The 22,666-nt window shown below is 44.7% G+C and overlaps 1 pseudogene; it reads left to right on the forward strand.

The window, feature by feature from the left end:
- LOC133381631 (zinc finger protein 420-like) overlaps positions 1–16,944 on the forward strand; it is a 28,277-nt pseudogene extending 11,333 nt beyond the window's left edge.
- The last annotated feature ends 5,722 nt before the right edge of the window (positions 16,945–22,666 follow it).

A 22,666-nucleotide genomic window follows, 5' to 3' on the forward strand; every position in this document is an offset into this window, starting at 1 on the left:
GATGATTGGCTGAGTGTTTGAATGGCTGGGAGTATAAATGGAAGAATGACAGTTGAATCTGGGAGGTGGTGAATTGAGGGGTGGAGAGAGAGGTTGAGGTGGTGTAAGGAGGTGTTGTTGTTGAGAGTGAGTCGGAGTTCTGAGGCGATTAGTAAGAAGTCAAATACCTAACAGAATATAGATGAAACCATACGCTTGTGAAACATTCCTTCAGTAATCTTGTTATTTCTGATATTAAATAAATACTTGTTTGGTTTACCAAAGGCCTGATCCTTGGCTGGGGGATATACAGACCAGAAGGGAGGGCAAGGTAATTACCAAGGCTGAACAGAAACTGTATCTAATGGTGGCAGCGGTGAAGGGAGATATTGTAACCAGTCAAGTTTCCAGAGCAACCCAGAGTTGTATGCTTTAAATATAAAGATACCAGGGGGTTGGGAACAGTATAGGCACACAGTCACAAAGTAACAAGCTATAGAGAGACTTAGGCAAAGTCTCTGGGAGTTTGGGTTACAGAAAGTGACTGGTGGTGCTGCCTAGCAGTGGGATTTGTTGAAATCTGTGCTAGAGCTGTATAGGGTAAGAAGAAAACCTGATGTTCCTGTCTGCTGGTAGCCCCAAGTGAGAGCTTCACAGGTGGTGCTGGGGAGGGACGTCACAGTGTGCGCGTAGCACACATGTGTGCCATCAACAAAGATGGCAGCAGTGGCTTCATTCCCCTTAGGGGAACTGCGGCCACCATCTTCATTAAGGGCAATGGTAAAGCCTAGACAGGTAGGGGGGCGTGCGCACGCACGCATGCACACACACTGGGGGGCCAGGGCAAGTTGATGCCCAAGGGCCCCCACATGCCTGGAGCTGGCCCTGATCCCTTGGCCCTTTCTCTAAATTCCCAATGTGCTCATAGGTCCCAAAAGGCTGGAGATCCTTTTATTTTATTTATTTATTAGATTTATATCCCACCCTTCCTCCCAGTAGGAGCCCAGGGCAGTATCTTCCTATAGATATTCCCAGCTGGCAAGGAGAGAAATCTTCAGCTCTTTTGCCTAACTTTTCAAATGTGCTCCAATTCACTTCTCAGCCTTAGCAGAAATATATTTAGTTTCCACCAGCTGAGCTCCACCAGGGTCCTTCCTCAAGTGCTGCCTAGCAGCGGCCGTTGCATCAGGCTGCAGGGCCTCTCCATCTCCTCTCCTGGAAAGATCAGCAATGTTTGGCTCCTTTGCCTCTCCTTGAACTCTTTCCATTCCAGCTGGTCATCACAGGAACTCTATAATGAAGAAATAGTGCCTGGGTTGTGTATGTCCCTTGAGGTTGCATTTCCCCTTTGACCAGCAGAAAATACCTGGCATTGCTCAGCAGTTTTAAGAAACAAACAAACAAAAAGATTTGTACATAAATAATGCAGTTTGTTCAGTTCTAGGGCTGTGCAGCCCCCTCAAAAAACTTGTCTTGGAAACGCTCGATCAGGATCAATTTTGTGGGACAGCTAATATTTAATTTGGGGTTTTTAAACCTCATACTGTGAGGATGGCAGCAGGGAGCCCTGTGCCTCCTCTCCCTCTCCTGACCCCACTGCAAAGAGCAAGAGGGTCCAATCCTTCTGGGTGCTGCTTCATCAATGCTTCCTCTTTGGGGGATTCTTGCACTCCATTCTGTCCATTCTCACAACAAAGTTTAAGGTGAAATATAAGTATTTTGATCACTTTCAGGAAACAGAATCACGTTTGAAAACCTTTACTATATAGGTTGTTCAGCAAGCCTCTAAAAATATGATGTGGGAAGGAAGAAGACGCCCATTTTAGAGGCAACAGCTCAGAGGCACATGGGAATAAGGGTCCTCACCCTGCAAAACCAAACAAAAATCAACCTTCATATTTTTATGTAATAGGACTTTCAAAACAAGACTTGAGCTATTACTCAAATGTCTGTTGTATGTTTCCCATCAAATGAGCTATAGTTTGGCATAACTGAGCATTTCTAATGTGCTCATCTGCACAACCACCCTAAGAGGCTCAGTGCTATTCCGGTTTAGAGGAGAAAATGAGGCTATTCAGATAAGACTCACCACTGACCCAAAAGCCAAGACAGTCAGCAGTAGAGGAATTCTGTAGGAACAGGAAAAGATTATCTTCCTCCTTGACAAGTCAACCACGCCGTGAATAATGGACAGTTGAATTGCAGAAGCTTATACTGTAAATGGGAACAGAAGGGATGTCCATGAGTTTTGGTGTTACGAGAGAGGCAGAAAAGCATTTTTCTCTCCACTTTCACCACGCCATGCCTAATTTTATGCACTTCTATCACATCGCCTCTTAATCGCCTTTTCTCTAACCTAAAAAGCCCAAATGGTTTTGCCTATATAACTCTAGAACACTTTCAACCAAAGGGGGCAGCCAACTAGCCATGGCTTACAGCAGAAACAAAACAATAGGCTTGTAGTTTGGGTATGTCTAGAGAATGCTTGGAAACTGAAGGCAGGCAGAGAGACTGTCTGTCTGCACCATGGCATTTGGGGTGCCTCCTGCAACCCAGATGGAAAAGCTGGATATTGGACAGCTGATGCCTTGAACTCCTCCATCCTAAGCTCAGGTTGGAATGTGTGTAAATAACTAAACCATCTTTCATAAAGACACCGCAGTCTCCACTGACCTTCTTCCCAAAGGAAACCAAACTCTGGAGGAGCGCAGGGACCCCCGGAAATCTTACTGCAACAATACTTTCATGGATTATCAAGAATGCTGTGTCTGATGAACTGGACTGTAGCCCAAGATAGCATATGCAATAATAAATGTGTTTGTCTTTAAGGTGCTGCTATTGTTCCTTTTTGTTGTTTTGCTAAAATTGCACCATGCTCTACTTTACTGATTTGTTGTATGAAAAACTGCGAAACACTTTGGCAAATGTAAACTACTACAAGGAAAGGAAGGAAGGTGGAGGGGATGGCACAGATGAGAACTCAGTGCACAGTCTATATACAACAGGAGCAGGAATTGCGCCCTCCACACACACACCCCACAGGCAACCTTCTTCCAGCAGACAGCCACGCACTGGATTTGCTGAGGACTTGCCAGTAAAGTCCAGTGTTTATAGGCCTCAATGTTCTGGTTGTCTCCCAGATTCTTTTTTGCTTGGGTTTTTTCATGAGATGTTTCTGCCGCTCCAGGCGCCTGAACCACCCTGTATTTTCACTGGAAGTTGTAATCGTTGTTTTTAAAATAATGTTATTTGTTATTTAATTTTTGTACATTGTATTGTTTTGTTGATGTATCTCTATACTTGTGTTTTTCTTGTAAGCCGCCTTGGGGGCCTTTTGGCCATAAGGTGGGATATAAATAAACTATAATAATAATGTTTCCAAACCTTCCCTCCCCACATCTCTCCACCAGTTCAAAATCACGGGCAGAAAGTTTAGAGAAAGCCTTTTTATTATATCTAGCTTATCAATATTGCATTTATATCCTTTCCTCCAAGAACCTCAAAGCCACATTCATAGACCTCCTTTTTCAAACGTTGTCCTCGCAACAACTCTGTGAGGTAGGTCAGGCTGAGAGGCAGTGCCTGTGTTTTCGGTTAGCGTTTTTTCACTCCAAATCTGGCCACGGGCACACACACCTCTCCAATTCAAAATTGGGCTCAGAAAATCAGCACGGCCTACTTCTGAGACATGTAAGGTCATCGGGGCATGAGGCCACATTAGAAATTGTCACAGCGATTATGAACCAACGCCAGACACTTCAGTGCGAAGCATTTAAACAACGGACGATTCACCCTCCTCTCTCTTGGCAAAGGAGGAGGACAGGTGGAGGCCACACAGCTTCTACTCTAGCAGTGGCAACAGGGCGCCCCCCTGAAGCCACGCGAGCCCCCTGTCGGTGCTCGCCTCTTCCCCTCGGCTCCCTGCCGAGGAATCTCTCCAGGCCGATTCCCCCTTTGGAGACGGGCAGAGTTCACAGGGCGCTGCGCCGCGCCTGGCCCGGAGAGAGACGCAGGCGGCGGCAGAGCGAGGAGCCGTGTCTCCTTCTCTTCCCGCGGCTCCACCCGAGCGAGGGAGGGTCCCCTCCTGGGCAAGCCTCGCCCCGCGGGAGTCTCTCAGGACAAGCCAGCCCGGCCGGGGCCGAGGGGGAAAGCGGCGCGCCGGGAGGACGCTCCCTGCGCAAAGTGTCTTGGGCAAGAGGAGAAGGTTGGCCGCGGAAGGGTTAAGGAAAGTGAACGTGCTTCCTAGAGAGGAAGGGAATTGGGGGTGGAGGGCGGGGGGAAGCTGCGTCCTCCAGTCCAGAACGACTAAAGAGCCGCTTCCCTGCCCGCCCTCTCCGTGGACTCTTTGGCGACGGGCTGCGTCGGTGCTTCCCTTCGGGGATCCGGTGAGTTCCCCGTGGGGCTGTGGGGTGAAGGGGAGGGTGCCTGGGGAAGGGGGAGGGAGATCCGCCATTGAAACGGGGAGAAGGGGGCGCTTCCGAGTGGGAAGGCGGAGGGCTCCCTCGGTCGGGCACCGGCTCTCGCCTCCCATGCCAGCCTGCCCCGTCTGGTGCAGTTTTGCCCGCGGCCGAGCCCTGGTCAGAGGGGGAGACTCTTGGAGCGCGACACGAAAGCCTTAGAAGGTAGGGAGGGATTGCGGGACTCGGGGGGGGCGGCGGGAGGATATGCATTTATGTAAGGTAGGGAGAAAATAGCGAGAGGAGAAAATGCCTCCGCAGAGCAGAGCCGGTGGATCCCAGCTGCTGTCGGGTGCAAAGCTTGTGGCCTCCTCGGCCGTAAAGGCGGTCGCTGCTGGGACCAAGATGCCACTGCCCGTGGGAATATTTGATTTGGCCCAGCTAGGCAGCTCCATCCATCGTAGTGTGAGGAGTGGAATCTCCGTATGCAGCTCCATATATAGCTGATAATGAAGAATAATGTTACTTTGTTTTTAAATGTTTAAATGTTTTTAAATGTTACTTTGTCTTAAATGTTGCTTTCTTTTTAAATTAAACAATGAAATATATGTCTAAATAAAGGGAGGTATAATTTAGTTTGAAATGTGTTAAGACGTGGCTGAGCTTAATAAACTGGACAAACCAGCAGGTTAATCAACCTGCATCTCAGCAGTTGAGTGACAGGACTTCAAGACAGTTTGGCTTGTTTAACAGCCAAGGAAAGACAGAGAGATTATGTTGTTGTTGAAGGTATAAATTTACAGTACTTGTTCTTATATGCCTTCAAGTTGACCACGACTTATGGCGACCCTATGAATCAGCGACCTCCAACAGCATCTGTCGTGAACCACCCTGTTCAGATCTTGTAAGTCCAGGTCTTGTAAGTTCAGGAATCAATCCATCTGTTGTTTGGCCTTCCTCTTTTTCTACTCCCTTCTGTTTTTCCCAGCATTATTATATTTTCTAGTGAATCATGTCTTCTCATTATGTGTCCAAAGTATGATAACTTCAGTTTCATCATTTTAGCTTCTAGTGATAGTTCTGGTTTAATTTGTTCTAACACCCAATTATTTGTCTTTTTCGCAGTCCATGGTATGTGCAAATCTCTCCTCCAACACCACATTTCAAATGAGTTGATTTTTCTCTTATCCGCTTTTTTCACTCTCCAACTTTCACATCCATACTGTTCAGTGATACATCTTTGCCTTTGAGGACCTTTTCTAGTTCTCTCACAGCTGCCCTCCCCAGTCCTAGCTGCCTTCTGATTTCTTGACTATTGTCTCCATTTTGGTTAAGGATTGTGCCGAGGTATTGATCATCCTTGACAAGTTCAATGACAATGGATGGAGAAGGCTTTCTCCCTCTCTGATTATGCGAGAAGTCAGGGCCCTCCAACGAAGCTGAATGGGGGGGGGGAGAGAGAGACAGGTCTCCAGAAATAGTTTTCGACATGGCACACTGTTGCAACAATGGAAATCTCTAGAGCAATTAAATGGGGATTAAACAAATTTAAGATGTGTTCATTTAAGGTATTTATGTACCGCTTTGCAGGTGAACCTCACAAAGTGCTTTACATAAGATTATTACAATGATAAGCATTGATATTTTTTTTAAAAAAGTTACAAAAAATAGAAAAGATAGCTTTTTTTGTTTAAGAAGAAACGCTTACTGCCTCAGGGCAAGATGCCCCTGTGATGAGATCTTGGGAGAAAGGGAGAGGCCACTCTCTCTTGTTCATAAAGGACAATGCTAGCCATGTCTCCTAGTAATATTATTGTTTATTAATTTATATACCATTTAAATGTCAAAATAGCTCTATTACCTCTCTATTACCACCAGTACCAGAAACTAAATGCCTTTGAATACCAGTTGCTGAGAATCACAAGTTGGAAGAGGGCTGTTGGATTCATGCCCTGCTTGCTGGCTTCCCATTGGGGCTTCTGGTTGGCCACTGTGAGAACAGGATGTTGGACTAGATGGATCTTTGGTCTGATCCATCAGGGAGGTTCTTCTTCTTCTGCTGTCATAACTTGTAGGGGACAGACCACCAGAAGGGATGTTGCACCTTCTGATTTCCAAACAGGCTTTAATCTATGGATCTCATGTGAAGAAAACTCCCAAACAAGCATCCTATTTGTCTTTCTGTCTTACCATTCAGCTGCCTTTCCTTCTGCCGAATGACCTGGTTGTTATCCAAACTCATCCGCATTTCCTCAGGGAAAGACTTTCTCTCCTGAGAGTTTTGTAATCCGCTCATCAAACAATGTTTTGGCTTTTGTAGGACTTGGTGGTAGCTTCAACTAGGACAGCCTTTGCCAGAAGAGGGAGGAGTCTCTTGGGCCCTGTCGGAGGCTGCCTTGGAACACAGAAATCAAAGATGGAAGACTCAGCTTGCCCTGAAGCAGGAAGAAGTCCATATGTCATCCATTCTGGGAGCCCATGGGAATTCTGGAAAAGAACAGCGCAGAAGGTCCTAGATAATGAGGACACTCTCAGCTCAGATGTGAAGCGCCAGCATTTCAGGCAGTTTTGCTACCAGGAGTGCAAAGGGCCCCGAGAGGTTTGTAGCCGACTCCACAATCTGTGCTGTCAGTGGCTGAAGCCAGAAAGGCACACGAAAGCTCAGATGCTGGACCTGGTGATTCTGGAGCAGTTCCTGGCTGTCCTTCCACCGGAGATGGAGAGCTGGGTGAGGGAATGTGGAGCGGAGACCACTTCCCATGTGGTGGCCCTAGCCGAAGGTTTCCTCCTGAGCCGGGCAGAGGACAAGAAGCAGGCAGAGCAGCAGGTGTGAGAGAGTTTCATTCTGGCACTTTGAAGGGGCTCAGAATGTGAGGGGGGAGATCTGCTCAAAACATTTCTGGAAATCATCCACAGAGGAATGTCCCAAACTCCCCAACACCTTTTGATTCTCTAAACCACTTTTTAATCCATCTCCCAATTCACTGCCTTCAATATCCTCAATGTTTCAGGTCAAGGGTCTGTTTGCAGAAGCGGCCACTGATTTCCTGGAGTTACAAGAGGTGCCGTCAGATGCCAGAGAGTGTTCCCTGCAAAGTAGGAACATCCAGGACAGTGACAGATGTGCCAATTTACTTGGTAAGAATTGACTTGATCTCCCTCTGTTGATTATGCCAGAGATTCATAGGACTCTTTCATTTTCTCCTGAATCTTTGGGAGATGCTTCTCTGCAGCCTTTTATATATTTCATCAATGTATTTTCAGTACTGAGGATTTAAACCACTTCTAGCATTTCTGACCAAGAGTCCCAATGGGGAGATTTGTTCTTTCACACAATTTAACTATACAAAGTGTTGGAAGAACTGAAATAAGAACGATGGACGAGATATTTTGCAGTGTCACCATGTATTTAGACATACACCACTTAACCTCTGAGACAAGCGTGTGCTGCTGGCTTCCCACTTGTCTTTGTCTCTCACAGGTGACGAAATGATGCCGGCAAGACCTCCTCAACCATCTCTTCTTTGTGGTGGAGAAGAAGCTGCTGTGAATCCAGATCAGGTATGGGGAAGGATCTGTGAGGGGAGAGAGACTGGGAGCACCCTGGGTGCCTCTGATCACCTCTCTGGGTCTGAAGAGAAGGTTTCATTGCTACTCACCCTCCCTTCCTTGATGAGTCTTCTGGATAGTGGAAGCTGATAATCTTTGTTTTAGACATAAAGGGGCAAATATTTCCTTTCCACTCAGGGTCCCGTGTCCTTTGAGGAGGTGGCTGTGTACTTCACTGAAGAGGAGTGGGCTTTGCTGGATCCTGACCAGAGGGCGCTGCACAGGGAAGTCATGGAGGAGAATTGTCGGATTGTCACCTCTCTCGGTAAGGCTTCCCATCTGCATAGCTGACCACAATATCATTTAGAAAATAGAATAATGAGCATGTTTTGTATATTTCCTATTTTGAATTAATTAATTAATTTCATAATAATGATGATGTTGTTGTTGTTGTTGTTATGTGCCTTCAAGTCGATTACGACTTATGGTGACCCTATGAATCAGTGACCTCCAATGGCATCTGTCATGAACCACCCTGTTCAGATCTTGTAAGTTCAGGTCTGTGGCTCCCTTTATGGAATCAATCCATCTCTTGTTTGGCCTTCCTCTTTTTCTACTCCCTGCTGTTTTTCCCAGCATTATTGTCTTTTCTAGTGAATCATGTCTTGTCATTATTTGTCCAAAGTATGATAGCCTCAGTTTCATCATTTTAGCTTCTAGTGACGGTTTTAGTTTAATTTGTTCTAACACCCAATTATTTGTCTTTTTCGCAGTCTATGGTATACACAAAGTTCTCCTCCAACACCACATTTCAAATGTGTTGATTTTTCTCTTATCCACTTTTTTCACTGTCCAACTTTCACATCCACACATAGAGATTGGGAATACCATGGTCTGAATGATCCTGACATTAGTGTTCAGTGATACATCCTTGCATTTGAGGACCGTTTCTAGTTCTCTCATAGCTGCCCTCCCCAGTCTGCCTTCTTCTGATTTCTTGACTATTGTCTCCATTTTGGTTAATGACATGTGCCAAGGTATTGATAATCCTTGACTAGTTTAATGTCCTCATTGTGAATTTTAAATCTTCTGTTGTCATTAGTTTAGTCTTTTTGACATTCAGCTGTAGTCCTGCTTTTGTGCTTTCCTCTTTAACTTTCATCAGCATTCATTTCAAATCATTTACTGGTTTCTGCCAGTAGTATGGTATCGTCTTCATATCTTATATTTCTCTCTCATATCTTATATTTCTTCCTCCAATCTTCACACCTCCTTCATCTTGGTCCAGTCCCGCTTTCCATATGATATGTTCTGCATATAGATTAAACAAATAGGGTGATAAAATACACCCCTGTCTCACACCCTTTCCGATGGGAAACCAATTGGTTTCTCCATATTCTGTCCCTACAGTAAGTAGCCTCTTGTCCAGAGTATAGGTTGCGCACCAGGACAATCCGATGCTGTGGCACCCCCATTTCTTTTAAAGCATAGTTTTTCATGATCTACACAATGAAAGGCTTTGCTGTAATCTATAAACACAGGGTGATTTTCTTCTGAAATTCCTTGCTCCGTTCCATTATTTAACATGATGATGATGATAAATAATAAAATAATAATAATAATAATAATAGCATTTATGTCCCGCCTTTACTCTACTGAGCTCATTGTGGGGTACTGGTTCTCCCCATCTCCATTTTATCCTCACAACAACCCTGTGAGGCAGGTAGGGCTGAGAGGCTGTGACTGGCCCAAGGTCACCCAGGGAGATGCCAAATGGGGATTTGATCCCTAGTCTTCCAAGTCGTCGTTCAACACTCTAACCGCTTCACCACACTGGCTTTCAGAATGAGGCCAGGGCAGCAAACTACAAGTTATAGAAAGCAAAGTCATTTTAGAAACAGTTCCCATATAGATGCAGGCTGGGATTCAGATATCTTGTTTAAAAGCTTGTTAAAAGAGGAAGGTTTTAGTAGGAGCCGAAAAGACAAAAGAGATGGGGCCTGTCTAATATTTAAGAGGAGGGAATTCCAAAGGGTAGATGCCACAACACTAAAGGCCCAATTTCTGTGTTATGTGGAACAGACGTCCTGATGAGATGCTATCTGCAGAAGGCCCTCACCTGCAGAGTGCAGTGATCAACTGGATTTGTAAGGGGTGAGACGATGTTTCAGGTTTCCTAGTCCCAAGCTGTATAGAGTTTTATACACCAAACCCACCACCTTGAATTTAGCTCGGTAGTTAATGGACAGCCGGTGCACTTCTTTTAGTGGGGGTAACATGTTAGTGATTTCCTTCCCCAGTGACCAGTTGAGCTGCTTTATTTGCAGCGCCTCCAGGTTCCAAACCAACCTCAAGGACAGCCCCACATAGAGCACATTGCAGCAATCCATTCTTGAGGTCACGCTCTCCCATTCCAGCCGTGATTGCCTCTGCAAGCTCGGTCAGAGAAGCGGCTGGGAAGCAGGGTGGACGGTACACCACCAGCAACCCTAGTTTTCTGTCTCCTTGGCTGTGTGGCTGTAGCGACGAAGCTGGATCCAGGAGTACCCTCAGACAAACGAACCTGCTCTTTCAGGGAGAGTATTACTCCATCCAAAGCAGGCAGTTGACCAGTTATCCTGACTTGGGAACTACTCACCCACAGCCAATGTTGTCAGGATTCAGAGTCCATTTCTTGGCCCTCATCCAGCCCACCACCAAGTTCAGGCACTGGTCCAGGGCTTGTACAGCCTCTCCTGTTTCAGGTGTTACTGAGAAATGGATATGTTCAACACACTGCTGACTCCTCGCCCCAAATCCTCAAATCCTCCTGATGAACTTTCCCAATGGCTTCATATGGATGACACTGGGGACAAGATGGTCCCCTGCGGCACCCCACAGCACAACTGCCACGGGGCCGAAAATCATCCAATGCTGTTCTCTGAAACCTATTTCACAGATAGGATTGGAAGCACTGTAAAACAGTGCCTCCGATACCCGTCTCACAAGGTTGGCTCAGAAGGATGCTATCGAGGTATATCCTGTGACCAGAGATGTTGTCCATGTGCCTCAGGGGCTGTTAAGACCATAGCAAACATGCTTCTGCAGTGTCATTTATATAAGGGTGCAAGGGACAGATTATTGCACCCTGTTTTAGAATGGTTTCCTGGTAGATCTGATGAATTTTCTTTGAAAGTATGTTTAAATGGTAATAGACCTTTTGTTACTTTAAACCTTGCCAACTTTTCAAACATTGTTATTGATACTAGGGCTAAAATGCTGAAAGATCATGGAGTAATTGGTTTTGTACTGCTTGGTTGATTAAATGCAGTAGTCTTTGGAGCAATAAACATTTTTGTGGTATCAATAGCTGCCGAGAGATCAAATAAGAATAACAGGTTTGCACTCTTCCTGTCTCCCCCAGTTCTTCCTCCGATGGGTAATTGTCACAAACCAATGGGTAGAGGGTGGACTTTTTCAGAAGCGACTGGATCACTGTCTCTTTCAGGGTATCTGGAACCACTCCTTCCTGCAAATACTTGTTGACCAAGCCCAGGACCTTGTCGATCATAGAGCTGGAAGGGCCATCGAGTACCAGCCCATGCTCAGTGCTCAGTCAGAGAAGCTGATGGGCAGCAGCAACCTTAGTGTACTGTCCCCTTGGCCCATCTACAGGCTGAGGCCCTCATAGCCGGCTCCAAGACAGAATGGCTTCTTGGTGATGGAGCTGAACATTCTATGGACCACAGAAATCCCTCCCTTCCCCATCCTGCAGCCTGTGCTGAAGTTGCACCAATTATTCGTGGCGGCACTGCTGTATTAGATCACTTCCACATACTGGATGCAGTCAGTCATACCTCCTCGGCACCTGGCCACATTGTCGCAAGCACCTTGTCCATGTCATCGGGCCACATTAACTGAAACTGATCCTGAGAAGTTAGAGTATATGTTGTACTGGACATCTCATTGGAGATGGCAGTGATCATGGTGTTAAGATTGCTAAGGAGGTGAGCAAATTTACCCTTGAAACTCCTTGCAAACCATTCACAAAGGGCATTCCTGGGAGTAGATATTAATAGACCCCGGACAGTACGGAAAAGATCCACTGGATGCCTACTTGAGGATGTGATGGAGGTAGAGAAGTGAGCCTTATTTGCCATTCCCACCACCGCACAATTACAGGTTTATTTTGTTTCACGTGTACATGGTCAGTTGCACAGCATGTCTTCCACCACTTGCCCAGTAACCATTGTCCAGGCTGATTTTGTCCTTAGTTCACTGGTGTACTAAGGTGAAGAATGGGCTCCACAATGCGAGAGACAGCTTAGGGGTAACCGTGCCAAGAACCCCCTGCATCTCAAGTACTTCAGAAAGGTCACCTGCTTTATCTACTGGAACCACCTCCACCCCCAGACAGGGCACACAGGAATCCATAGTATCCGTCTTAATCTGCTCACCACCCCGCAGGAGAGGATATCCACCCTGCAATCTATGGACCATGCCATCCTATATGTGGAACAAAATCTAAATCAAGGGCATACCCTGCCCTGTGTCATATCAGCGAGAACTGGAGACAGACTCATGGTCATCATAGAAGCCATGGAGTCCCAAACTGAAACACTAGCAGTAGCCTCAGCATGGATATTGAAATCATCCATAACAATCATTGTGAACTCCTCTGACAGCACAACTGAGATTGCCTCCGCTAGTTCAGTCAGAGAAGCTGGTGGGCAGCAGGATGGATGGGGCACCAGCAGCAACCCTAGTTTACTGTCTCCTTCGCCCAACTCCAGGTGCAAGCCCTCACAGCCGCCTGTAAGACAGAATGGTTTCCTGGTGGTGGAGATGGAAGTTCTATGGACCACAGGATTCCCTCCCCCCAATCCCTGCAGCCTGTGCTGATGTTGCACTGAGTATCCGTGTGGGCACAGCTGGGTTAGATCATTCCTCCCACTTCACCCAGATTCTCTGTCGATCTGGTGTTAAACAACAGCACACACAGGCCAGTGGAACAGCAGAAGTCCAACCAGAAACTGGTCCATGGGAGGAGTGGGAATGGGGAAGAAGATATAAATAGGTCTGACCTCTTCTTCCATGGTTAACTTGTCACTTCCCCTGGACTATACCTTCTTCTACACATGATCACTGAAACTGGGGTGGCATCACACATGTCCCTCTTTCCCAAGACTCCAAAATATTTTAGCACCTCACATTGGCTCATTTAACCCATTTTTGCATGCTCTGACTGACAGAATCTTTCCAATGTCAGATGCCCAGCGCATCAGTGGGCACCTTCACAGATCCATTGTGAAGGACCTGGTATTTCCTGCCCATGTCTGTTAATTTGGACTTTGCTTTTTAGGGAATGCCCTTATAAGACAGGAATGCATGTCTGTCCTTTTCTGATTGTTTCGGGAGTTACAGGATTAAGCTGCCCCAATCACCTGGTCTGACTGATCACATCACCTACAAGTCTCATAGTTTTCTTTGTGTTTTAGTAAACTCTTTAATTGTTTATAAACCTGGTGTGGTCTGACTCTAATGGCACCACTCACACCTGAAACCATTATACCACACTCCCTCCAGAACCTTTGGAAGCACCCTAGGGAAATTTGGAGGTTGTTTGATAAGTGCCAGCCCCCTTAAATGCTGTACTTCCTTATCTGGTAGAAGTGAGAACCTCAAAAGGAGTATGGGAGGGTGAAATAGAGGGGTATACTCTCTGTAGCCAAATCTCCCTTCCCCAGGTAGGGACCCTGGGTGGCTGGGTGTGGTTATCACATACTTAACTGGAGAGTTCAGTGATTGAACGTGGATGTTATGACATGCCCTGACAGTGAATGACAGGTTCTCCCCTTTTTTTAAATCATATTTCTATCCTGCAATTGCTCCAAACAGTTCACAAGAGAATGCACAGGGTTGTTCTACACCATAATATTGTTAAGCAGGCTAGGCTTCATGAGAGTGATTCCAGACATCCACCCACTGACCTTGATGTCTGAGGTGGGATCTGAGCTCTGGGCTCCAGAGACCCAATCAGATAGTCTATAGAACCCCAGCTGTGAGAATGGCCACTGTGAGAACAGGATGCTGGACTAGACGGGCCACTGGCCTGATCCAGCAGGCTCTTCTTATGTTCTTAGCTGTCTGTTTAGCTGTTACCAGCAGCAGCTAGATGGATGGTAGGTTTTGCCTCCCCGTTAAGGCTTTTCAGTTGTTCCATTATCAAAAGCATTATGTGTGGTTGTTTATTGATTTTAGGCTCCCTCAAGCTCTTAATAGTTTTCTTTCTTCTGTGAACAGGTTATGAATGGAAAACCGAGAATCAGGGAGAACGACACAGGGTGTTCCCTGAAAGAGCCACATGTATTAAGGGGGAGCAACAGAGAAGGAGAACTGTAGAAGAAGAGAAAAGGAGGAATAAACCCCCTACTCCTCAGGGCAGTGACTGCCAACAAATCCTGGTCCAAGAAAAAATGGAAAAAAGGAAAGAAACTAATACACAGTTCACTACCCATCAAAGAACTCAAACAATGGAGAAACCATATAAATGCTTCGAATGTGGAAAGAGCTTCACACGTAAGGATGGGCTCACTACACATCAAAGATCTCACACAGGGGAGAAACCATATAAATGCTTGGAGTGTGAAAAGAGCTTCCGTCAGCAGGCACATCTCACTTCTCACCAAAGAATTCACACAGGAGAGAAACCATTTAAGTGCTTGGACTGTGGAAAGAGTTTCACACGTAAGCATAGGCTCACTTTTCATGAAAGAATTCACACAGGGGAAAAACCATATAAATGCTTTGAGTGTGGAAAGAGCTTCCGTCAGAAGGCAGACCTCATTACACACAAAAGAATTCACACAGGGGAGAAACCATATAAATGCGCTGAATGTGGAAAGAGCTTCATTAGGAAGTCTCATCTCACTTCTCATCAAACAATACACACAGGGGAGGAACCATTTAAATGCTTGGAGTGTGGAAAGAGCTTCTGTCTGAAGACTAATTTCACTTTTCATCAAAGAATTCACAAAGGGGAGAAACCATATCAATGCTCTGAATGTGGAAAGAGCTTCCGTCAGCAGGCACATCTAGCTTCTCATCAAAGAATTCACACAGGGGAGAAACCATTTAAATGCTTGGAGTGTGGAAAGACCTTCGCACGTAAGCATAGGCTCACTTTTCATGAAAGAATTCACACAGGGGAGAAACCATATAAATGTTTGGAATGTGGAAAGAGCTTCCGTCAGAAGGCAGACCTCACCACTCATCAAAGAATTCATACAGGGGAGAAACCATATAAATGCTCTGAATGTGGAAAGAGCTTCATTAGAAAGTCTTATCTCACTTCTCATCAAACAATACACACAGGGATCAACCATTTAAATGCTTGGAGTACAGAAAGAGAAAGAGCTGCTATTTGAAGACAAATCTCACTTTTAATCAAACAATTTACAAAGGTGAGAAACCATATAAATGATCTGAATGCGGAAAGAGCTTCCGTCAGCAGGCACATCTCACTTCTCATCAATATATTTACACAGGTGAGAAACCATTTAAATGCTTGAAATGTGGAAAAAACTTCTTTCGGAAAGCACGCACTATTCATCAATGAATTACCAAGGGAGAAACTGCAAAAATGCTTTGAATGTGGGAAGACACGTCATGCTTCTCATCAAAAGTATTCATACAGGAGGGAAAGCATAAAAGAGGGCTGAATATGGAACATGATTCTGTTACTGTTTAACCTTCAGTTCAGATTGCATGAGGGATGTGGCCTGGGGGATGGTGCATGGCTTGTGCAGGGATCTGAGAGCCAGATGGTGAGGCCTCGTGACCCACGTTCATCTCCCAAGCCTAGGGTTCCTCAACCTTGCTATAGACTGAGATTAACAGATACCACTCCACCACACCTGCTCCCAGAAAGGCCACGTCCATGTAGGAGTGTGAAAAATTGAAAATTTTGTTAATTATATTCTCAATGGGCATAAATAAAGGGGTCTATTGCAAGGGGTTTCTAAGAACCCTGCCTAAACCCAAGTGGAATAGTAGAATTCACCCCTGCAGTGAGATTTGTAAGAGTTTTCCATTGCAATTTGCTCCAAGTAGGCTGAAAGTAAAACAAATGCATGTGTGTGTAAGCCTAAAATGCAAAATATATTCAGCCTAAGAATTGTGACATAAATTAATATGTTATTAGGTAGGAGGGTGTGGGTTTTGGAAGGGTATAAAGGATCGTGCACACCAGGAAATTATGTCACTCCCTGACCATACAGAGGCAGACTCTGTGTTGTTTCAACCAGAGCTTGGAAGATTACTTTTAAAAAGTAATAAGTTACAATTACATGGCCCAAAAAGTAGTAATTATCGTTACAATTACAATTGCTCTGAAACTAACTAAATACTTTGCTTTTTAAGGTGCTGGCCTTGGCTGCTGCACATCTAAGTAGCCTAAAAGAACATTAAAAACACACACACACACAGAGATGATAGAATAATTCTTTTTATCCATAAGTTAGCAATGGTGGTCTCCACTGGTAAGGGAGGTGCGGAGGGTGGCAAAGGCCACTACTCAGATCTTTGCACGTCAAACCTAGTGCAACCCCCCACTCAGCCAGCAAGCATACTCTCCCTAACTTAACCACCTCCCAGACCCTGCCCTGCCAGCAACTAAGGGACACTCACCCAAGCAAACCCAACAGGAGCTGAGAAAGGTCCGGTTCGGAATAAACCTCCCCCCTGGGATAAAAACCAAAGAAATGATGAAATTTTAAAAGGGGTAGGCCTAGAAGAAGGCATTGTGAGAGCAGGGGCACAGCATATAAATTCAGAAGAGCAAAATTACCACAGGCCTAACCACAAGTGCCAAAGACACTTGAAGAGAGACACTGCTTACAAGTGCCTGTACGCTAATGCTAGGAGCCTCCAAACCAAGATGGGAGAACTGGAGTGCTTGGTCTTAGAGGAGAGCATTGATATAGTGAGCATAACGGAGACCTGGTGGAATGGAGAAAACCAGTGGGATACAGTTATCCCTGGATATAAACTATATCGGAAGGACAGGGAAGGACGTATTGGTGGCGGAGTCGCTCTATACGTGAAAGAAGGCATTGAATCCAGCAAGCTTGAAACCCCAAAAGAGGCAGACTCCTCCACAGAATCATTGTGGGTGGTGATACCATGCCCCAGGAGGGACTTAATATTGGGAACGATCTATTGTCCCCCTGATCAAAATGCTCAGGGAGACCTTGAGATGAGATATGAAATTGAGGAAGCATCCAAACTAGGAAATGTGGTAGTAATGGGTGACTTCAACTACCTGGACATAGACTGGCCGCATATGTGTTCCAGTCATGACAAAGAAGCAAAGTTTCTAGATATTCTAAATGACTATTCCCTAGACCAGTTGGTCATGGAACCGACCAGAGGGACGGCAACCCTGGACTTAATCCTCAGTGGGGACCGGGACCTGGTGCGAGATGTAAGTGTTGTTGAACCGATTGGGAGCAGTGACCACAGTGCTATTAAATTAAACATACATGTAAATGGCCAATTGTCAAGAAAATCCAACACGGTCACATTTGACTTCAAAAGAGGAAACTTCACAAAAATGAGGGGATTGGTAAAAAGAAAGCTGAAAAACAAAGTCCAGAGGGTCACATCACTCGAAAATGCTTGGAAGTTGTTTAAAAACACTATATTAGAAGCTCAACTGGAGTGCATACCACAGATCAGAAAAGGTACCGCCAGGGCCAAGAAGATGCCAGCATGGTTAACGAGCAAAGTCAAGGAAGCTCTTAGAGGCAAAAAGTCTTCCTTCAGAAAATGGAAGTCTTGTCCGAATGAAAAAAATAAAAAAGAACACAAACTCTGGCAAAAGAAATGCAAGAAGACAATAAGGGATGCTAAAAAAGAATTTGAGGAGCCCATTGCTAAGAACATAAAAACCAACAACAAAAAATTCTATAAATACATTCAAAGCAGGAGACCATCTAGGGAGGCGATTGGACCCTTGGATGATAAGGGAGTCAAAGGTGTACTAAAGAACGATAAGGAGATTGCAGAGAAGCTAAATGAATTCTTTGCATCTGTCTTCACAGTGGAAGATATAGGGCAGATCCCTGAACCTGAGCTAACATTTGCAGGAAGGGATTCTGAGGAACTGAGACAAATAGTGGTAATGAGAGAGGAAGTTCTAAGCTTAATGGACAATATAAAAACTGACAAATCACCGGGCCCGGATGGCATCCACCCGAGAGTTCTCAAAGAACTCAAAGGTGAAATTGCTGATCTGCTAACTAAAATATGTAACTTGTCCCTTGGGTCCTCCTCCGTGCCTGAGGACTGGAAAGTGGCAAATGTAACGCCAATCTTCAAAAAGGGATCCAGAGGGGATCCCGGAAATTACAGGCCAGTTAGCTTAACTTCTGTCCCTGGAAAACTGGTAGAAAGTATTATTAAAGCTAGATTAACTAAGCACATAGAAGAACAAGCCTTGCTGAAGCAGAGCCAGCATGGCTTCTGCAAGGGAAAGTCCTGTCTCAGTAACCTATTAGAATTCTTTGAGAGTGTCAACCAGCATATAGATAGAGGTGATCCAGTGGACATAGTGTACTTAGACTTTCAAAAAGCGTTTGACAAGGTACCTCACCAAAGACTTCTGAGGAAGCTTAGCAGTCATGGAATAAGAGGAGAGGTCCTCTTGTGGATAAGGAATTGGTTAAGAAGCAGAAAGCAGAGAGTAGGAATAAACGGACAGTTCTCCCAATGGAGGGCTGTAGAAAGTGGAGTCCCTCAAGGATCGGTATTGGGACCTGTACTTTTCAACTTGTTCATTAATGACCTAGAATTAGGAGTGAGCAGTGAAGTGGCCAAGTTTGCTGACAACACTAAATTGTTCAGGGTTGTTAAAACAAAAAGGGATTGCGAAGAGCTCCAAAAAGACCTCTCCAAACTGAGTGAATGGGCGGAAAAATGGCAAATGCAATTCAATATAAACAAGTGTAAAATTATGCATATTGGAGCCAAAAATCTTAATTTCACATATACGCTCATGGGGTCTGAACTGGCGGTGACCGACCAGGAGAGAGACCTCGGGGTTGTAGTGGACAGCACGATGAAAATGTCGACCCAGTGTGCGGCAGCTGTGAAAAAGGCAAATTCCATGCTAGCGATCATTAGGAAAGGTATTGAAAATAAAACAGCCGATATCATCATGCTGTTGTATAAATCTATGGTGCGGCCGCATTTGGAATACTGTGTACAGTTCTGGTTGCCTCATCTCAAAAAGGATATTATAGAGTTGGAAAAGGTTCAGAAGAGGGCAACCAGAATGATCAAGGGGATGGAGCGACTCCCTTACGAGGAAAGGTTGCAGCATTTGGGGCTTTTTAGTTTAGAGAAAAGGCGGATCAGAGGAGACATGATAGAAGTGTATAAAATGATGCATGGCATGGAGAAAGTGGATAGAGAAAAGTTCTTCTCCCTCTCTCATAATACTAGAACTCATGGATATTCAAAGAAGCTGAATGTTGGAAGATTCAGGACAGACAAAAGGAAGTACTTCTTTACTCAGCGCACAGTTAAACTATGGAATTTGCTCCCACAAGATGCAGTAATGGCCACCAGCTTGGATGGCTTTAAAAGAAGATTAGACAAATTCATGGAGGACAGGGCTATCAATGGCTACTAGCCGTGATGGCTGTGCTGTGCCACCCTAGTCAGAGGCAGCATGCTTCTGAAAACCAGTTGCCGGAAGCCTCAGGAGGGGAGAGTGTTCTTGCACTCGGGTCCTGCTTGCGGGCTTCCCCCAGGCACCTGGTTGGCCACTGTGAGAACAGAATGCTGGACTAGATGGGCCACTGGCCTGATCCAGCAGGCTCTTCTTATGTTCTTATGTTCTTAAACATTTTCCCCTGAGATGCAAAAAAGTTAAAATACTGCAGATGCAGCACAGTAGCCAGAGATGGTGGTGGAGGCCACTTTGTGTGCCAAGTGCAAACACAGTATTCACATACACACACATGTCATTTTCCTCCTCCAAGCATGAGGGAAGAGTGATGCTGCACAGAAGCCCAGTTTGAGGCACATGATTTTCATCCATAAATCAGAGGAGCAGAAGGCTTCCCCTGTTCCCCCCCCAAGTAATGCCCAAACGTAATGCTGGAAACATTACAATTACTCCATCAAAGTAATAAAATCACTCCTAGTTCTATTACAATCAAAATGTAAAGGAATTACCCACTCGTTCCTCAAAAAAATAATGAATTACAAGTAATTTGTTACTTGGTACAAATTACTTCCAAGCTCTGGTTTCAACCTAACACTTAGGCCCAGAAGCCTGGGTATTGTTTTTGGGGAAAGGGGTGAGTCACTCTGTTGAGTTCCTTCGTGGGCAGAGTATCAAGGATCTACCTCAGTGTTTGTAAGTATCCCTTTTTACTAGCTTTGCTGTCTGAAAGTGAGTGTGTGTACGGTTGTATTTTTCTCTTTTCCGCTTTTAATAAAGCATTTATATCGGATGCCGTGGTTTTAGCATTGTTTGCAATAAATCAAGCCATTAATTGGGAGGGGAGGCATTTTGGCTGAAAAAGTAAAGGTTCTTTGGCCTTTGAACTCTTGTCTCCCTGGTCCTTGTTCAAACTTCTAACCACAATGTCACACTGACTCTCATTATGCTTCATGCATCTGATGAAGTGGACTTACGCCACAATAAATTTGTTAGTCTTTATGGTGCTACAAGACCTATGTACAAATTGAGATTTGTACATAAATAAAGCAGTTTGTTCAATTCTAGGGCTGTGCAGCCTCCACCCGAACCCGTCTCAGGAACGCTCGATCAGGATCAGTTTTGTGGGACGGCTAATATTTAATTCGGGGTTTTTAAACCTCATACTGTGAGGATGGCAGCAGGAGGCCCTGTGCCTCCTCTCCTGACCCCACTGCAGAGAGCAAGAGGGCTCAATCCTCCTGGGTGCTGCTCCATCAGTGCTTTCTCTTGCGGGGACCCTTGTGCTCCATTCTACTCATTCTCACAACAACGTTTAAGTTCAAATATAAGTATTTTGATCACTTTCAGAAAACAGAATCACCTTGGAAAACCTTGAGTGTACAGGTTGTTCAGAAAAAGCCAGCCAGGGAATGAGATAACCAGAATCCGGGGGGCAGGGGGGGCGGTGAGGGCAAACATCCAAAAGAAAATGGCATTTATTAAAATCATGGCCTAAATTGTACCTTTTGCAGACTTTTTCACAGGGCTGTGGAGTCAGAGTCAGGAGCAATTTTGGGTGGAGTCAAGAGTCGGTAGAAATGTACGGACTCCGATTCCGACTCTGACTCCTTCATAAATAGTAAATGTCTATTAGCTAGTAATAACAAATTTACTGTAGTAAAATGGTAGCACAAGGCATTTCACAACCATGTGAATCTAGAGCTTGGAAAAGTTACTTTTTTGAACTACAACTCCCATGAGCCCAATGCTGGGGAAAACAGAAGGGAATAGAAAAAGAGGAAGGCCAAACGAGATGGGTTGATTCCATGAAGGAAGCCACAGACCTGAACTTACAAGATCTCAACAGGGTGGTTTATAACAGATGCTATTGGAGGTCGCTGATTCATAGGGTCGCCATAAGTTGAAATCGACTTGAAGGCACCTAACAACAACATAGCTTTCAGTCTTTTTCTCTTTTGTGTGCAGAAGTCAAGTAAGTTTACATTTTCTTGGGTTGTTGAAGATGGCAGTGTTTTGAAAATCATCCCAATATGAAGCTTTAATCCAATACTTGCTTTTCTGGGAGTAAAGCTGCAATTCTAATCCCACATACCAGGAGTAAACCCCGTTGAATTCAATAGGACTTACTTTTCAGTAGACAGGATTGTGCTGTAAATTAATGGGACTTTTGAGTGAACATAGCAAAGAATTGTGTTTGTGTTGTAAATCTTTCCCTCTCCAATCCTATTTTTTAAAGCAATTAGGCATCACAGCTTTTGTTATGTAGGAAACTAATGCTGATTTAATTTTTTTTTAAATGTTCTGCAGTGACCAACTAGTTTTGACAATAAACTATTATATAGGGTGTATGTATTTTTGTATCTCCAGTGTGTGTGTGTATGTGGAGTCTTTCAAACAACCCAGTGAGGTAGGGTTGTTGACTGGAAACCAAGGCAGCTCACAATAAGAAATAAATCCCTTTAAAATCCAGTAACCATAAAAAACAAGTATAAACAGTTGCAAAACAGCTTAAAGTGGCATGATTCCAAATTTTGGGTTGGGTGAATGAAGTTCCTTATCACTTGAAGTTGCAGTTCTGGGCACGCTTCCCTGTTTGAGTTAGTCTCATGAAATACATTGGGACTTGTGTCTGATTAAACAAACATAGGATTGCACTATAAATATTTTTATAGGTTGTGCGAATAATAAACAACTTTGACAGCCATGCTTATATCAATATTTCTTCATACTATGAGGTGATAAGTATCTGATTTCACATTATGGTTGTACAGTGTTACTTCCTCTACATTTTAAATGTGCCCTTCTTCCTTGGGGTGTTCATGGTTCCCCTCTGTTGTTTTTATCCTGAGGGGCAGATAGACAGAGATGGTGAGTAGCCCATGGTCACCCAGTAAACTTTACAGCTCATTTCCATTTTAAAAAAATAATCAAAACGATTTACATTGAAGTTTATTAAGTAGATCCACACAATACATTTAAAGCACATTCAACTTGCATTTAAAGTGCATGACTTCCCCTAAAGAATCCT

Source organism: Rhineura floridana, chromosome 3, assembly GCF_030035675.1.
Source record: "Rhineura floridana isolate rRhiFlo1 chromosome 3, rRhiFlo1.hap2, whole genome shotgun sequence".
NCBI lineage: Eukaryota > Metazoa > Chordata > Lepidosauria > Squamata > Rhineuridae > Rhineura > Rhineura floridana.